Source organism: Tarenaya hassleriana, unplaced genomic scaffold (genome assembly GCF_000463585.1).
Source record: "Tarenaya hassleriana unplaced genomic scaffold, ASM46358v1 Cleome10, whole genome shotgun sequence".
Lineage (NCBI taxonomy): Eukaryota > Viridiplantae > Streptophyta > Magnoliopsida > Brassicales > Cleomaceae > Tarenaya > Tarenaya hassleriana.
In genome coordinates, this window is record NW_010960188.1 from 2564998 (window position 1) to 2581658 (window position 16661).

General features: G+C 37.1%; 1 long non-coding RNA gene across 1 annotated transcript; it reads left to right on the plus strand.

Annotated features, from left to right (window-relative positions):
• Window positions 1-9267: 9267 nt before the first annotated feature.
• On the plus strand, window positions 9268-10098 carry LOC104801940. Its single transcript, XR_769957.1, has 3 exons — window positions 9268-9412; window positions 9562-9648; window positions 9782-10098. It is a non-coding gene; the product is annotated as an uncharacterized LOC104801940 (long non-coding RNA).
• Window positions 10099-16661: the final 6563 nt, after the last annotated feature.

The window sequence follows — 16661 nt, forward strand, 5'->3', positions numbered from 1 at the left end:
AAACCGTTTTTTTTTCGACCAAATCCAAGTCTTCCTTTCCGAAACTTCACATATAAGTCCATCCCTAATGGTGTGTGACCCTGTAGGCCCATTCGCAGTGGCAGCGGCCTCGAGAACCATTCCTGATCTACAAGTCATGGTTAGCCTCTAGCAAGACGCCATGACCACCCATTTAGAATTGAGTTAGAGGTGATCTAACCAAGGCAATAACAGCTCGAGTTCTGATCCTTTATCTCACGATATCATGTGTTGAACAAGGGCATGGTTTGAGCCACCCTTCAAGTTCAACCGCTTTCTCGTCTTGGCAAATCGACTAATAAAATAGATGCAACTTCATCTATAGCGTGGCCACGCATTTTCATAGTCCGACTTCCACGAGAGGGCCCAGCGATATCTCTCCTATTGAGGAGGTGATAAGTCCCATATTGCATGTCTATTATCTCCATATGATTCGTGAACGTATCTGATCAACGCCGTTATGATCATCCGGTTAAAGACGACGTTTGACGCAGTCAAGATACGCCACTCCTCATATCAGATACTCTAGACATCTCAGGTCTGAGGATCCAAGAACAAACCGCTTTATGAGATTCAAGTCATGACTCTGTCCATGTGACAATCTCATGCGGGTCAACCAGTCACTCGTTCACAACGAGTACCCATGATTGTGATATGCATCCAATGCATCAATCACACCTCATGCTAGTCTTAATTCATCATTGTTCCCACAATGATAACTGACCAGGGAGTTTAGAATCATTCTATAATGATTCAAGGATGCCGAAATATAACAAACATGCCAATCATATAACGGGAATGTAATGCATTCATAAACCAATGAATCAATACAAAGTCAAAATGTCATATCACGGATCATCCTAGAGCATTACAACCAACATCTACCTTTTCGGTTGTCCATTTCGAGAGAACTCCAAAGTTAAGCGTGCTGGTCTTGGAGTAGTCTTAGGATAGGTGATGTCCTGGGAAGTACTTTCCAGGATATGTGCGAGTGAGGATAAAAAAACACGCTAAAAGGTCTCGTGTTGGTGTGTGGGGACAGTTCTATCATTCCGTAGCGGCCTCGGGTCGTTACAAATGGTAGCAGAGCTGATACACTCCAAGTACGGTGTGGTTCGAGGACGAACCAGGTGGAAGCTGGTGGGCCTGTTACAGCCCAGGATACCGTAGAAGGGCGGAGAGTGATCGCCGGTGTGAGAGGCATGGACAAGGGACGACTCCTGACGAGATTCTAGGTAGGGGGTACAGAGATAAATCGAACGTACCGGAATGAGAGGGATCCGAGGGCTGTGTAGATATGCGACTTCACAGTCTAAGATTGTTTAAAAGGAATTAATTGAGCTACTCATACCAACAAGATGCATCTACCTTTTCGGTTGCCCATCTCGAGAGAACTCCAAAGTTAAGTGTGCTGGTCTTGGAGTAGTCTTAGGATGGGTGACCTCCTCGGAAGTGCTTTCCGGGATGTGTGCAAGTGAGGACAAAACACGCTAAAAGGTCATGTGTTGGTGTGTGGGAATAGCTCTATCATTCCGTAGCAGCTCGGGTCGTTACATGGTTTCCATACATTTTTTGGCATTTTAGAGCCACCTTAGGGTTCGGAGACTATTTCTTGACTTTGGCAGGATCCCGAGGGCGTAACGCACAAATTCGGAGAAAATTGGAGAAAACAGGTCAGTTGTACGCCTCTGGCCAGATTTCACTCCGACGGACCAAACTAACTCAGTTTATCCAGTCGGGCCGAGGAGACAAGACCTGAAGAGAATTATGGAGTTCATCTGGTCTAGCCCTGACTAAATCTGGTCTGTTGGACCAGAAGTGAACAACTCAGTCCGCATGTCCACTATGGCGTGTGAGCAGACTAGCAAATTGAAGGCCTAGTCCGGAGCTGACCACACTGGATCCGCCGGACCAGGAGTTATTCCAAAGATGGTCTGCCAAACCACTCCGAAGATGAGCTGACCAAGTGAAAACGAAGATCTGGTCTGGAGCTGACCTACTGTAGTCCGCCGGACCAGGATCACTTTCCCGTCAGTCAGTCAGTCAGCTCAGAGCCGAACCCCTTACCAGACTCGACGTGCAACTGGTCCGACGCTGACAAGTTTTAGTCCGCCGGACCAGAACGTCTCTGCCTAAAGCCCAGTCTGCCAGCATTGTTCCGAATCAGCCGGGAGAAACCTACTAAAGTCCTAGTCTGGAGCTGACCAGTTCTGGTCCACCGGACTAGATTCATTTCTGCGCCACGATCCTGTTTTCATTTTATGTTCGGTCCGCCGAACCAAGATCTGGTCCGGCTGACCGCATGACCTGAAACTGATTTAGTCCGACTTTTCTCCGACTTTTGAAGAGAGATCGATTTCTACACAGCAAGGGCGGCGATTTTCTCTCCTTCAGAAGACCTAGGACCGAAATCTTGAAGGAGAAACAAGAAGTTTGTTTTGGTTTGAAGATTGAGGATCCTATTGAGCATCTCTTTCCCTTTATCTCTCTATGTTTCCTCTAGCTATTTTGGTGTTCTTGAACATGAGTAGTGAGTAGTTTTCTTGTTGTGGGATGAGAGATTAGTCTTCATGTAAGGATGCTTGTATTCACTTTGGACCCAAGATTATGCTTTGTTTATGTTTTCAAATCCTTGCATTGAATGGAAATTGTGTTCTTCAAGTTTATCTCTCTTGAATGAATGTTTAGGAAAACCCAGGATTTATTGAATTGAGTGATGCAATTATTTGGATTTGATTGCTAGAGTTTGATGAATAATGTTTAATGCTTCCTCTTGGTTGAAAATCTTATGGGTAGATTTTAGGATTGAGAATTTTATGGAGACATGGATTCTTGGTTCTTTGATGCATTCATTGAATTGGGTTGAGACTGAATGCGAAGAAATTTGGTTCGATCCAACTTAGGATTATGACAAGAGCGTTTTATTCATTTGGGGTTTCACTCTAACCCACGAAAGTGGATAGGGTGTTCTCTTGGATAGCGGGTATTCGACTCGAAAGAGCCAAACCCAATCTTAGTCTTCGAATCTCTCACTTTAGAACAAGCATGATCTAGGTCCATAACTCCTTATGGCATCCTTGCATGATCGGCGAATCCCGATTCCGATAACCTTCTCATTCGATTATCTTCTCTTGAATACTCCTTGCTTTGATTTTATTTTCTCTCATTTAATTTTCTACAACTTCCAAAACAACAAAAACAATTCCCAATTTTATCTTCACCAATTTCCTAGTTTTGATCAATTCCTAGTTTAACCGCACAAGTCCCTATGATCGATCTCGGTACTACGACATCCGTATACTTGCGGATACGTTGTGTCTCGGGTTATAAATTTAAAGCTCGTCACGCAAGTGATCAGTGATCTAGTTCGTCATTTCTTACATTGTCGTATGGGAAATGGTATGTCTTATAGTTTCTTGTTTGATTCATGGTTGCTTCTTGGACCTCTTATTTCTTTATTTGTGGAAGACAGACCTAGACTGTTGGGAATTCCACATTATGTGAAGGTGCGCAATACTTGGGTTGGGGTTGGTTGGATTGTTTCTACTGCCAGATACTTGGCCATTGAGGCCCTCCACCGCGGTCTTCTATCTATGGAACTATCTACTCATTTGGACTGAGGATGTCTTCTACTAGCTTTTTGACCTATCAGCCTCAAGGTTGGTCCAATTCTCAATCCTATGTTATGTCCTAGGTACCGATGAAGGCGGGGAGTCATTGTTAATGCAGAAGGGCACGGACAAAGAGTGGCTCATAGTAGACTTCTAAACAGAAGGGATACACGAATGAATCGAATGGATCATAATGAGAGGGATCTGAATGTTGTGTGTGTATGGTACTACACAATTAATGATAAGTTAAAGTAATTGATTGAACTACTCATACCAACAAGATGTGTGTGTCTACCTTTTCAGTTGTCTATTTCGAAAGAACACTAGAGTTAAACGTGCTTGCTCTGGAATAGCTTTATTATGATATATGACCTCCTATGAAATATTTTCTTGGATGGATACGAGTGAGGACAAAACACGTTGAAAAGTCTTGTATTGGTGTGTGATGACAATTTCAATGTTCTGATAACAAGTTCGGATCGTTACAAATGGTATATGATCTGGTTCTCTCCCAATACGGTGTGGTATGAAGACAAACCAGACATAATCTAATACATTTGTGATATCCCGGGTACTGATGAAGGCGTCGAGTCATTGCCAACGAAGAAGTTGTTTCTTTGACTAATATTTTCTCTTTGTATAATTGATTTGATATTTGTTTCACATGGTTTTCTTATACTTTTTTTTTTCATGTGAACGATGTCAAATAGATGTACCCGAGCTTTCCCCCAAAAAACCATTCCTTGAACATCGATAAACAATTGCATTACATAACTCAACTATGGTATAAGAACGGAAGATGTTCAGAAAATACCATTCCAATAAGAATAAAACCAAGAGAGGATCTCTTAGGATGTTTTTGAAAAATGTCCAAAAAATCATTTTTACAATTTAGTTTAAACCAAATTGTAAGAAAAATATTTTAGAAAAATATTTTTCAAAATGTACTATTAATAGATCAAATATAATTAGTAATTTCACAATCCTCATAAATGTTGTTATTTTGTTGAGCACGATTAATCAACACTTTATCAAAATTACCCTTAAATTGATGTTTGTATTTCATAGGATACCCTTCTTCTATGAAAAAAAAATGTTCACTTCAATTATACCCTTCCAAACATACATTTCCCATTTTACCCTTTATTTTTTAATTAATTAATTTTTATTATTTTCTCTCTTTTCGCAAATGTATCTTCTCTCTCCTTCGGTTTTATTTCTCTCTTTTTCGATTCACTTTCTCTCTCCTCTAATTTGCTTTATCTCTCCTCCAATTTACTTCTTTTCTCTTCGATAATGGACAAAATCGCTTAAAAACGTCAACATCAGTACAAAATCACATAAAATCGTATAAATACATAGGTTACCTAAATATTAGTATTTTGTTATACACATTGGTGATTCTTATAGATTTATTCTGCTTTTTTAGGTGCTTAATATGGTTTTTCGAGGAATTAATGTTATTTGGATAATGTGTGAAATGGTACTGTATTATATAGTATTAATCGACATCAAATATGAGTTAAGGATTGTTTGGAGATTCTTTTTGAGATATGTTATATAGAGTATTGTACGATTCACATGAGATATTTGGGCATATGAGTCACATGAGGTCATACAAAATCATTAGATCATACGGATCACAGTGGGTCACTTGCATAACAATCATGACATTGGTCATTAAGGTCACATAAGTCATAGGTCACATGGTCACACGGTCACATGAGTCACACATATCACATAGGTTACAAAGTATCATTGTATCAAATATCGTGGTTTGACCTCCGATAGTGGGTCACATGCATAACAGTTATGATATTGGTTAGTAAGATCACATAAGTTATAAGTCACATGGTCACACGATCACAAGAGTCACAAGGGTCATTGTATCAAATATCGTGGTTTGACCTCCAATAGTATGAGAAAACAGAGAAACGGTAAGCCTAAACAAAACTGGTTTAATGGTCCATATGAAGCTCAGATAAAACGATCAAAGAATGACAAATAAAGACATTGTATCAAATAATTTTCAAATACATTGTAGTTTCGGATATGTTTGTAAAATAACATGTTCGTATGATTACATTATCATTTTTGAATATGATTATAAAATAACTTGTTTGTATTACTATATTGCGCTATATGATTTGTAAAATAACTTGTTTGTATTAATAGATTGTGTTATACAATTTGTAAAATAACATCTTTGTATTACTACAAAATCATTAGATCATACGGATCACAGTGGGTCACTTGCATAACAATCATGGCATTGGTCATGATTGTAAAATAACATATTTGGGCATATGAGTCACATGAGGTCATACAAAATCATTAGATCATACGGATCACAGTGGGTCACTTGCATAACAATCATGGCATTGGTCATTAAGGTCACATAAGTCATAGGTCACATGGTCAAACGGTCACATGAGCCACGCATATCACATAGGTTACAAAGTATCATTGTATCAAATATCGTGGTTTGACCTCCGATAGTGGGTCACATGCATAACAGTTATGATATTGGTTAGTAAGATCACATAAGTTATAAGTCACATGGTCACACGATCACAAGAGTCACAAGGGTCATTGTATCAAATATCGTGGTTTGACCTCCAATAGTATGAGAAAACAGAGAAACGGTAAGCCTAAACAAAACTGGTTTAATGGTCCATATGAAGCTCAGATAAAACGATCAAAGAATGACAAATAAAGACATTGTATCAAATAATTTTCAAATACATTGTAGTTTCGGATATGTTTGTAAAATAACATGTTCGTATGATTACATTATCATTTTCGAATATGATTATAAAATAACTTGTTTGTATTACTATATTGCGCTATATGATTTGTAAAATAACTTGTTTGTATTAATAGATTGTGTTATACAATTTGTAAAATAACATCTTTGTATTACTACATTTTATTTAATAAGTCTACATTATGTAATAAAATTCAGATTACAAACAAATTACATGTCTATATGAGTTAATCATGTGATTCTCATATGACCCATGTGACCCAGTGACACTTTTGCACTGTGTGATCCATATGACCGGTGACTCGGTGACAATCCAAAAAGAAGGTTAAATCGCATTTTTAAAGCTTCAATATAGTTTATATGATGTTGTATAACAACAATATGATGTGTATAATTGAATTTCCTGAAATTAATTATAGTTTGTATGAACATTAGTCCAATTTGTTATAAAGTGTTCATAAAACACTAGTATCACTTATGAAGTATATTTTCCATGAGCGATTGGTATACGAAAATTAAACCAACGATGATTTTAAAGTTGTTATTGATGTTAAAATCGATGATTAACAATTGTATATCCATTCAAAGTCATTAATTCGATAAATTCGAACATTGTAACTCATGTGATCCATGTAATCCAAAGTTGTTTGACGGAACATATGGGGGCCACAAATGAAAAAAATTTAGGTAAGTCAAGAGTATGTGGGAACCACTTCAAAAAATTTTCTCACATGGGACCTACTTGTCAATATCATTTTTTTTCTTCCCTCCATCAATTCAACTTAGATTTTCATATTCCCACCAAAATTCAAATAAAATTAATCAATTTTTTTATTTTCTCTACAAAATAATAATAATAATAATGTATTGATTTATACATAACTAGTCCATATATTACATTCAGAAATAACCATTTTATATATAATTACTTCATAAATAACCAGTTGGGACATAAAGTAACCAACTATAAATCAAAAAATAAAATTATATGACAAATAATACATAACGTCTTCCTAAACACTAAAATATGACAAATTGATATAAGGGTGCATATTCTTCCGCAGTCTCGTTTGACAGTCAGATTGTAGCTCGCTCATCCTTTTGAATATAAGGGTGTGTTCAATGATCGAGTTCCTCACGCACACACCATTAAGAACGAACCATATAGTTCCTTTTCGTCCTTCACCCTCACTATGCGGTTAAGGGTATGATCCTTGTGACTCGAGTATTATGATCTTTATGACCTATGACCCTGTGACTCATGTGACCTTGTGACTCGTGTGACCCTATGACCCGTGTGACTTTGTGACTCGTGTGACCCTGTGACTCATGTGACCCTGTAACCCTATGACTCGTGTGACCCTGTGACCCATGTGACTATGTGACCCGTGTGGCCATGTGATTCGTGTGACCCTGTGATTCGTGTGATTCTTTGACTCATACGTGTGACCCTGTGACCCTATGACCCATGCAATCCTTTGACTCTTCTGACCTATATTATCTTGTGACCGTATGAACATATATGACCCATATGATCGACCAATAAAATTTATTCTTACGAATGCCCATGTCTTACCCATGTGAATCAGTGCACCCAAATGACTAAAAATGACCAATATGATACAATCTGGCCCATTTTACTCGTTCTAACCCATAAAACTCCCAATCGATTATTTAACAAAAACTCTTGCTTTCGAAATCGTGATACTTGGCAATCTATTTCGAAATTCCAAATCTCTAATTTTTTTTTAATCCCCAAACAATAAATTATACCAACAATGTTCTCCAATCGAAGATGAAGATGAACACGAAGAAGAAGATGAAGGCAAATATCTGTGTGTTAGGGAAAAACCTATTGTTTATTCTTGCACTTCGTTCTCCAACGCATATGAAGCGGAAGACGAAGATGAACAACACATAGGTGATTGTGAAGTCATTGGTTGGAGAAATCGCAAAAGATAGAGTAGTTGTGAGAAAGACTGTAAAATCGAAGACAAAAAGTCGCAAGACAAATTTTGAAATCGCCAAAGAGAGAGTAGTTTCAAAAATGAAGAGAGATAAGGTTTTTAAGAGCGGGAGAGAGACAAGTTTCGTTTCGAAGAGTGGGAGAGAGAAAAGTTTTTTTTTTTTAATTTTTTTAATTAAGACACGTGTACACAGATGTTTAAAAGGGAGGGGCAATATGGTCTTTACATTTTATTTTCAGAAAGGTAAAATGATTTTTCTTAATCATCAAAAGATTGCTCTTGCCTTTTTTTCCCAGATTTGTTTTCGTATTCATATAGAAAATTCCGATAACAAAGGCCAAGATGATAATATATTAAATTATAAAAATTTCATGACCCTTTAAAATTATTATAACCATTTGTATAAATAATTAAAATTAAATATTTTGTTTGTAATTATGGGCCCATAAAATATGGGCCTTGTGCATTGCAATAGAATACCCTCTAACAAACCGATTCTACCTTTGGTAAAATTTTGTACGCGGTATTTGTTTAAACGCAATATACAGAGGAAATCTCGTACGCGGTATTCTTAAAAATGGATGTAACGTACAGAATGTACACCCTTTTGCCAAGCTATAATTGATCTATTTCAAGTAACAAATCATCATTCCCAGAAATATATATATATGGAATTGATTGATTTCACTAGAAATGCTTATTGGAATCTTTATATGGAAAATATATTATTGTTTATCTTGATTTTGGATTACATTTTTCTAATATTCCTTTCTATTTCCACATTTCAATCTAACTTATTAGGAAAATGAACCAGCGATTGTATGTCTATAAATCCAAAACATTAAGACACCGAGCCATAGCACCAAACTCAAAAGCTTTTGACCCTGATGGTGGCTTCTCATGTCTTCATGTTTAATCGGGCTGCCAATTTGCTACTGCTTCTGGTGATCACAACGTTGATGATAACCACAGTAATCTCCACACTGGATGAGGATGAGATAGAAAGATACTTGAAGCAAGTCAACAAACCCGCTGTTAAAACAATCATAGTACATATCCATATATAAACTATATGATTTTGCGATTGTTTTTTATTTATACATTTTTAAATTGGAGACAAGAAGTGACTACCATTTTTGTTTTTGGTTATGTTATTTAGTTGTTGTTGTTTCATTTTTCACATTTGTATATCTAACAGAGTCCGGATGGAGACATAATAGATTGTGTTCATATATACGATCAACCCGCTTTCGACAATCCATTACTAAAGAACCACACTATTCGGGTATGCCCCTGTTTTTGCCAGTCTCCTTTTAAGTATTTTGTTTTTGGCTAATATTCTTCTTTTACAGCATCGATTTTGCTATTTCTTTTTAATTATTCTATTGTCTGGTTTCGACGTGAACGATGCCAAATAGATGAGACCGAGTTTTCTCCCCATCTCTTCAACCAAAGATCTCCCTTCAACCAGTGATAAACAATCGGAGATACTCGCAACTCAGGTATGGCGCCAGAATGGAGAATGCCCAGAAAATACCGTTCCAATAAGAAGAACAACAAGAGAAGATATCTTACGATGGGGGGGTCCCCTCAAAACTATCGGAAAAAGAGTGGTGATACGAAGGAGCTAAGATCAAACCAATAAAATCTACATACTAGGAAAAAATGGATCGAAGTTGTTACCTTTTGGTCTTCTGCATTAATGTGTGTAATTCCATTGTGATCCTTTTATACGAATAAATTAAGACAATAGCATCCTAACGTGACCAATTGCTCATCATAAAATTCAAGTGATATACCATGTGCAAGTCTTAATGCCAGTTTCAAATGATATTCCAATTGCTCATCATAAAATTCAAATACATCACCTAAACTTTTATTTTCATCAACCATATATTCATCCATTGTTGAACACTTGTATTCCATACAAAAACTATTCTTAAATGAACATGACTATAAAAAATGAATGAGAAGGATCATAAATAACAAGCCTAGAGTTTTTCTTAACTCATCAGCAACACCGAGATGAATTATGCACTTATGGACCAATATTCTCTGTGATATCCCAAGTTATGATATGAAGGTTAGGGGTGTTTGCCAGTGCATGATACAAATAAAGAAAGGCTCCTCGAATACCACTAATACTGAAAGGATATAGGAATGAATCGAACGCATGAGAATGAGAGAGATTCGAGGGCTATATAGGTATGAGACTATATGGTCTAAGATAACATAAAAAAAATTAGTTGGTCTACTCACAGCAACAAAGTACACTTATCTTTTTGGTTGACTATCACGAAAGAACTCCAAAGTTAACTGTGATGACTCTGAAACAATTTAAGGATGGGTGACTTATTGAAAAATTTCTCGATATGCATACAGTGAGGACAAAATATGTTGGAAGGTCTCGTGTCGGTGTTGTGAGGACAGTTTCGACATTTCATAACAGTTGTGGGTCGTTACAGATGATATCAGAGTCGGTACTCACCTATAGTACTATAGTGTGGTTCGAGGATGAATCAGGCGTAAGTTGGTGGACATGTGATATCTCAAGCTATAATGAGGATTGTGAGTGTTCGCCGGTGCAGATGGCACGAACATTGAGCGACTCCCCGAGTACCATAAATGCCATAGGGATATAAGAATGAATCGAACGCATTGCAATGAGAGAGATCTAATGATTAAATTAGTATGGGACTATATAATCTAATATAACATAAAAAGAATTAGTTGGGCTACTAATAGCAACAAAGTGAATCTATCTTTGTGGTTGAATATATCAAGAGAATTCCAAAATTAAGCGTACTGACTCTAGAACAATATAAAGATGGATGACCTAATGGAAAATGTCTTATTATGTATGCCAGTGAGGACAAAACACGATACAAGGTTTCGTGTTAGTGTGTGAAGGTATTTTCGACATTTCATAGCGGTCGCGGATCATTACAATCTCAGTTCCAAATAGACTTGTCTCTCGAACTTCTCTCTGTGAAGATCTCAACAATATTATTCCAATTTTAATAACTGATTTAAAATTCTTTGAAATTATAAATCAATTCTTCTAGGTGAGTGAAAAGATGTTACGAACTTTGACTATTGATCCACATGAATATGACTTCTCTCGAATTGACTTGGGGGCATTGGTAGGGCAGTAGTAAATATGCATGCCTTCACTTTGAGGTCTTTTGTTTCTATCTCTAGATCATCAAACGTCTTGGTCGCTGAATCTCTCCTTTCTTCCCATTCGAGTATCCATGGATATTCGGGCCACGGGTACATGGATCTCGAGAACGAGACCGAGAAAATTCCGCAAAAAAATTCAGATGAGTTTAAGGGCACAAATAGTGTTCCAATGATCCACGCTTCTTAACCGTAAGCCTCCTTTCTCCTTAGGCCTATATATAATATCTCTTGCTCCTATGAGGTTTATATCCGCCCTATCCACAAGAAAGCACGGTAGAGAGGTTAAAGATCGCAAACATACTTTTGGAAGCACAAAACCACTATATCAATAATCTATAATCTTCCAAGAATGTGTGGAGGAAGGATTAATTTGTTAAAATTTAAAAGTTTATTGTTTATAAAATGTAATATTTGAAGATATTTTTAATCAAAAATTTAGTTTAGGTATTAGTTTATCAATTTTTAAAAGCTTAGGATTTTTATTCTATTTTTCTTAAAATTGACCAATTCTATGCCGATAAATCCCAAACATGTGTAAACGAGAGCCATACCAACAATCTAAAAGCTATTGATATTGACTTTTATAATGGCGTCTCATGTCTTTATGGTTGATCTCACGACCTGTTTGATGTTATTTCTTGTAATCACGTTGTTGATAAGGGAAAAAACTTAGAGAAGATCTCTTATGATGGGGTTTCATCGAAAGTTACGAGGGAAAAGAACCAAATTATAGCATCCGTAAACATCGATCCCACGATTTTTTGCATGAGGTATATATTCATACATAGGCATAGAGCTATCTCATAACTTTGAAATGTCATGCTCAATAATATATATAATTTTAAAATAATAATAGACAGTAATATTTACTCATTTTTACAGTTTTTAATCTAGATAATAATATTATCATAAATCATTTTTATAATTTAGTTTAAACCAATTATAAAATAATAGAATAATTTAAAAAAAATAATATTTTTCAGAATTTTACTACTAATAGATAAAATATAAAATTATATAACAATTAAAATAAAAAATATAAAAATAAATTATATTGTAAATAAAAATAAACGTTATGAAAAAATACATCAACTATTATTTTTAAAGAGTAATAAAATTTTAAATAAGCTTTCTTTTGATAAAAATTTTGATTTAAAAAAAGTTATTCTTCTACACTAATTTGTTTATTTTAAAATATATATGTAGTGATTAAAATTAGAAATTAATAATTACTTATAATTGTTATCAAATTACATTTTTATTTTATTTCAATAATTTGAAAATATATAATTATTACAATATATCTTTTTATTTTTTTCAATTTATAACAGATGTTTTAGTTTATTTAAAGCTTAATAATTATGAAATTTTAAAAATAATTATTTGAAAAAGTGCAACCCCCCCCCCCCCAATAGATGGCCTACATTAGGCATTTAAATTACAAATTTCACAATCCTCATTATATGTTATTTTCATCGTCCCTTTTTCGCATGTTGCATCATAGTATGCCATAATCCGAGGGAAGTATGGAAAATATCACGGGAGCGAAGTCAAGATCAATGTGTGGGAACCATATGTCGAAGACTACGAGGACATGACTGTGGCCCAGATGTTGACTATGGGCAATGATATATATGAAGGGGACATGAATACGATCGAAGCTGGTTGGCAGATTTTTGTTCGCAGCCCTTGTTTAATCCTGAAGTGAATGTGCCTGATAAAACTCAAAACAGAGTAAAGACTCTTTCTGGTTCAGAAGGTTTCCGTTCAGGAGAAGACTCGGATACAATCAGAGGCTTTGGTCTTCTTCTTCGTATAAAAGGCATAAGCTCATTTTCTGGTTTGAGTACTCAGAGATTGTTATCTTCAATTCAAGATCTTGTATCTGTAACCTCATTCGTTCATAGTGAAAAATCCCTCTCTCCCCGAGACGTAGGATTGAACACAACGTTCAATCTGAACTCGTAAATCGCTTGTGTTCTCTCTCTTATTTTTCCTGTGTTTTTCGTTCTGCCATTTTCGCTGCATCGATAAAGCTCAAAGATCTCTCGAATTCAACTCACGATTCAGGAGGAATCGACGAAGGAAGAATCCTTTGGGTAGTACAAGTGGTATCAGAGCCCCTGGTTCGATTGGGGCGTTCTTCATCGGTGGTAAGACTCTAGGCAAGAACCAAGGAGGAAGAATCGGTAATGACGACTTCACTACAGAGGTTGGATGTGGAAAAATTCGATGGGAAGAACGATTTCGTTCTATGGAAAGAGAAAATCAAGATTGGGTTAGAGATCATGGGATTACTAGACACGTTGGATGATGATCCATCCACGTGGGTCGTGAAACAAGATTTGAAGGCTAGCGAAGAACTGAAAACTCCGCTACCAAGTTCTTTCACTCCAGAAGGTGAAGGAGATTCTTCAATTGTTACAGGAATTGGCTCAGTTGGGGTCACTGGAATCACCAGAATTACGACTGCTTCAGGTACAGATCACAGGATTGAAAGATCCATCCAAGAGCGAGCAGATAGAAGCAGAAAAACAAGAAACCTAATTGTTCTATGCCTATCTGATCAAATTCTTCGGAAAGTAATCCAAGAAAAGACGGCGTTTGACATCTGGGGGTTGTTGGAACGGATGTTCCTGGAGCAATCTTTGCCAAATCGCATGTACTTGATGCAAAGGATATCGGGATTCAAGATGGACGAGAAGAAACCGATTGAAGAAAACTTAGATGAATTTCAAAAGATTTTGTCTGATCTACAGAGTCTGCAAGTAAGCATAGGAGAGGAATATCAAGCTGTCTATCTCCTAAATTCACTACCTCCACCGTATGAGCAGCTGCGAGAAGTACTAAAATACTCAAGAGCTTCAATTACGGCTGAGGAAGTAAAGGCAGCTGCCAGATCAAAAGAGTTAGAACTGAAAGCTCAGGGAAAGCTTGGAAAAGGTTGTGCAGAAGGCCTGAATGCAAGAGGAAGGACGCAGTTCAAGGGAAAACCATCCAAGAAGTCGAGGTCTAGATCAAAATCTAGAAATAGAGATACAGAATGCTGGCATTGTGGAAAAAGAGGACACTTTAGAAAGGATTGTTATGCAAGGAAGAAAGAACTAAATCAGAATGGATACGAGAAGCATGAAGCTGACTTAGCAAGGGAGAATAATTCTGATTCTAAAGTTCTGATCATTGAGCAACCCGAAGCATTAAACCTGACAGTAAGAGATGAAAGGAACGAGTGGATTTTGGATTCAGGATGCTCATTCCACTTATGTCCTAGAAGAGAAAGGTTCTCAAATTTTGAAGAAAAATTGGATGGAGGTGTAAAGATGGGAAATAATACAGTCTGTAGAATCATGGGAGTTGGAAATATTAAACTTCAGACACATGATGGTTCTGAAGTCACATTATCACAAGTGAGGTATGTTCCAACCCTTCGTACGAATCTTATTTCTCTAGGTACACTAGAAGGACAGGGCTGCTGGTACAAGTCACAGGAATGATGTCTGAAAATTCTGAAAGGTTGTAGAACAGTGCTGAAGGGAAGACTGCATAATGGGTTATACATCTTGGAAGGAAAGACAGTAACAGGGGAAGCCTATTCCAGCAGAAACTCTCTAGATAAAACAAAACTATGGCACAGAAGATTGGGACACATGTCACTGAGAGGTTTGGAATTGCTGACAAAGAAAGGAGTGATCGACAAACCAGATTTCTCAGACATGAGATCGTGTGAGCATTGCATATTCGGCAAGTCACATAGACTATCTTTCAGCCCAGGGAAGCACACAACCAAGGAAGTCCTGGAATATGTTCACTCTGATCTGTGGGGTTCACAGAACACGACTCCATCAATGTCTGGAAACAGATATTTCATGTCATTTGTTGATGATCACTCAAGAAAAGTATGGATATACTTCTTAAAGAGAAAAGATGAAGCATTCGATAAGTTCATCGAATGGAAGACACTCGTAGAACGCCAAACGGGGAAGAAACTCAAAGTCTTTAGAACAGATAATGGACTTGAATTCTGCAACAAGAGGTTTGACGAACACTGTGCACAACAAGGTATTTTACGACACAAGACGTGTGCTTATACTCCACAACAGAATGGAGTAGCGGAGAGGATGAATCGAACTATTATGGAGAAAGTCAGATGTCTCCTCTCAGATTCGGGCTTACCTCAGGTGTTTTGGGCAGAAGCTGCGTATGCAAGTGTACATATCATCAACAGATCCCCCTCAACCGCTATTGACCTCAGAATTCCAAATGAGGTCTGGACAAGAAGAGACACGAGTTATGCCCATCTAAAGAGGTTCGGGTGTATAGCATTTGTACATGGAGATCAGGGGAAGCTAATGCCAAGAGCTAAGAAAGGATACATGATAGGGTATCCAGCTGGAACAAAAGGGTACAAAGTTTGGTACCCTGAGGAAGATAAGGTTGTAATTAGTAGGAATATCAGATTTGATGAAGACAGAGTATACAGAGACTCTCAGGATCGAAAAGCAGAACAAGATCAGGGGCCAGACACAAAAAGGCCCGAAGTAACCCAGCTACCGCTACTCCAAGATCATCGGACCACCCAACCATGTATTCAGCAATGTGGAGAAACAAAACAAAGGGATCAGACTGAACAAATGACTATAACTCCACAGACTGATACAGAAGGAGAAATAGGAAATGATGGCAGCCCTCCAGAAGAACAGCAACAAAAGTTGATAGACTACCTCCTCGCAAGAGACAGAAGGAGGAGAGATAATCTAAAACCACCAGCACGGTTCAGAGATGATGATACAGCTGCGTTTGCATACTCAGTATCCAAACTTTTAGAGCTTGATGAACCTCGCAATTATCAAGAAGCAAGAAACCATAAACACTGGAATTCTTGGAAGCAAGCCATGACTGAAGAAATGGAATCCTTGAAGAAAAATGAAACATGGATTCTGGTAAAGCGACCACAGAATAAACGAGTAATTGGGTGCAAATGGGTTTACAAGCTTAAGCCTGGAATTCCAGGTGTTGAGTGTTGATGAGCGAGGAGACAAAGTTCATCTTGGGATGCAAGAAACAGATCGAGAATCAGAGGAGAAGAAGACACACGTTCTCTTCCTCTCCCTTTCT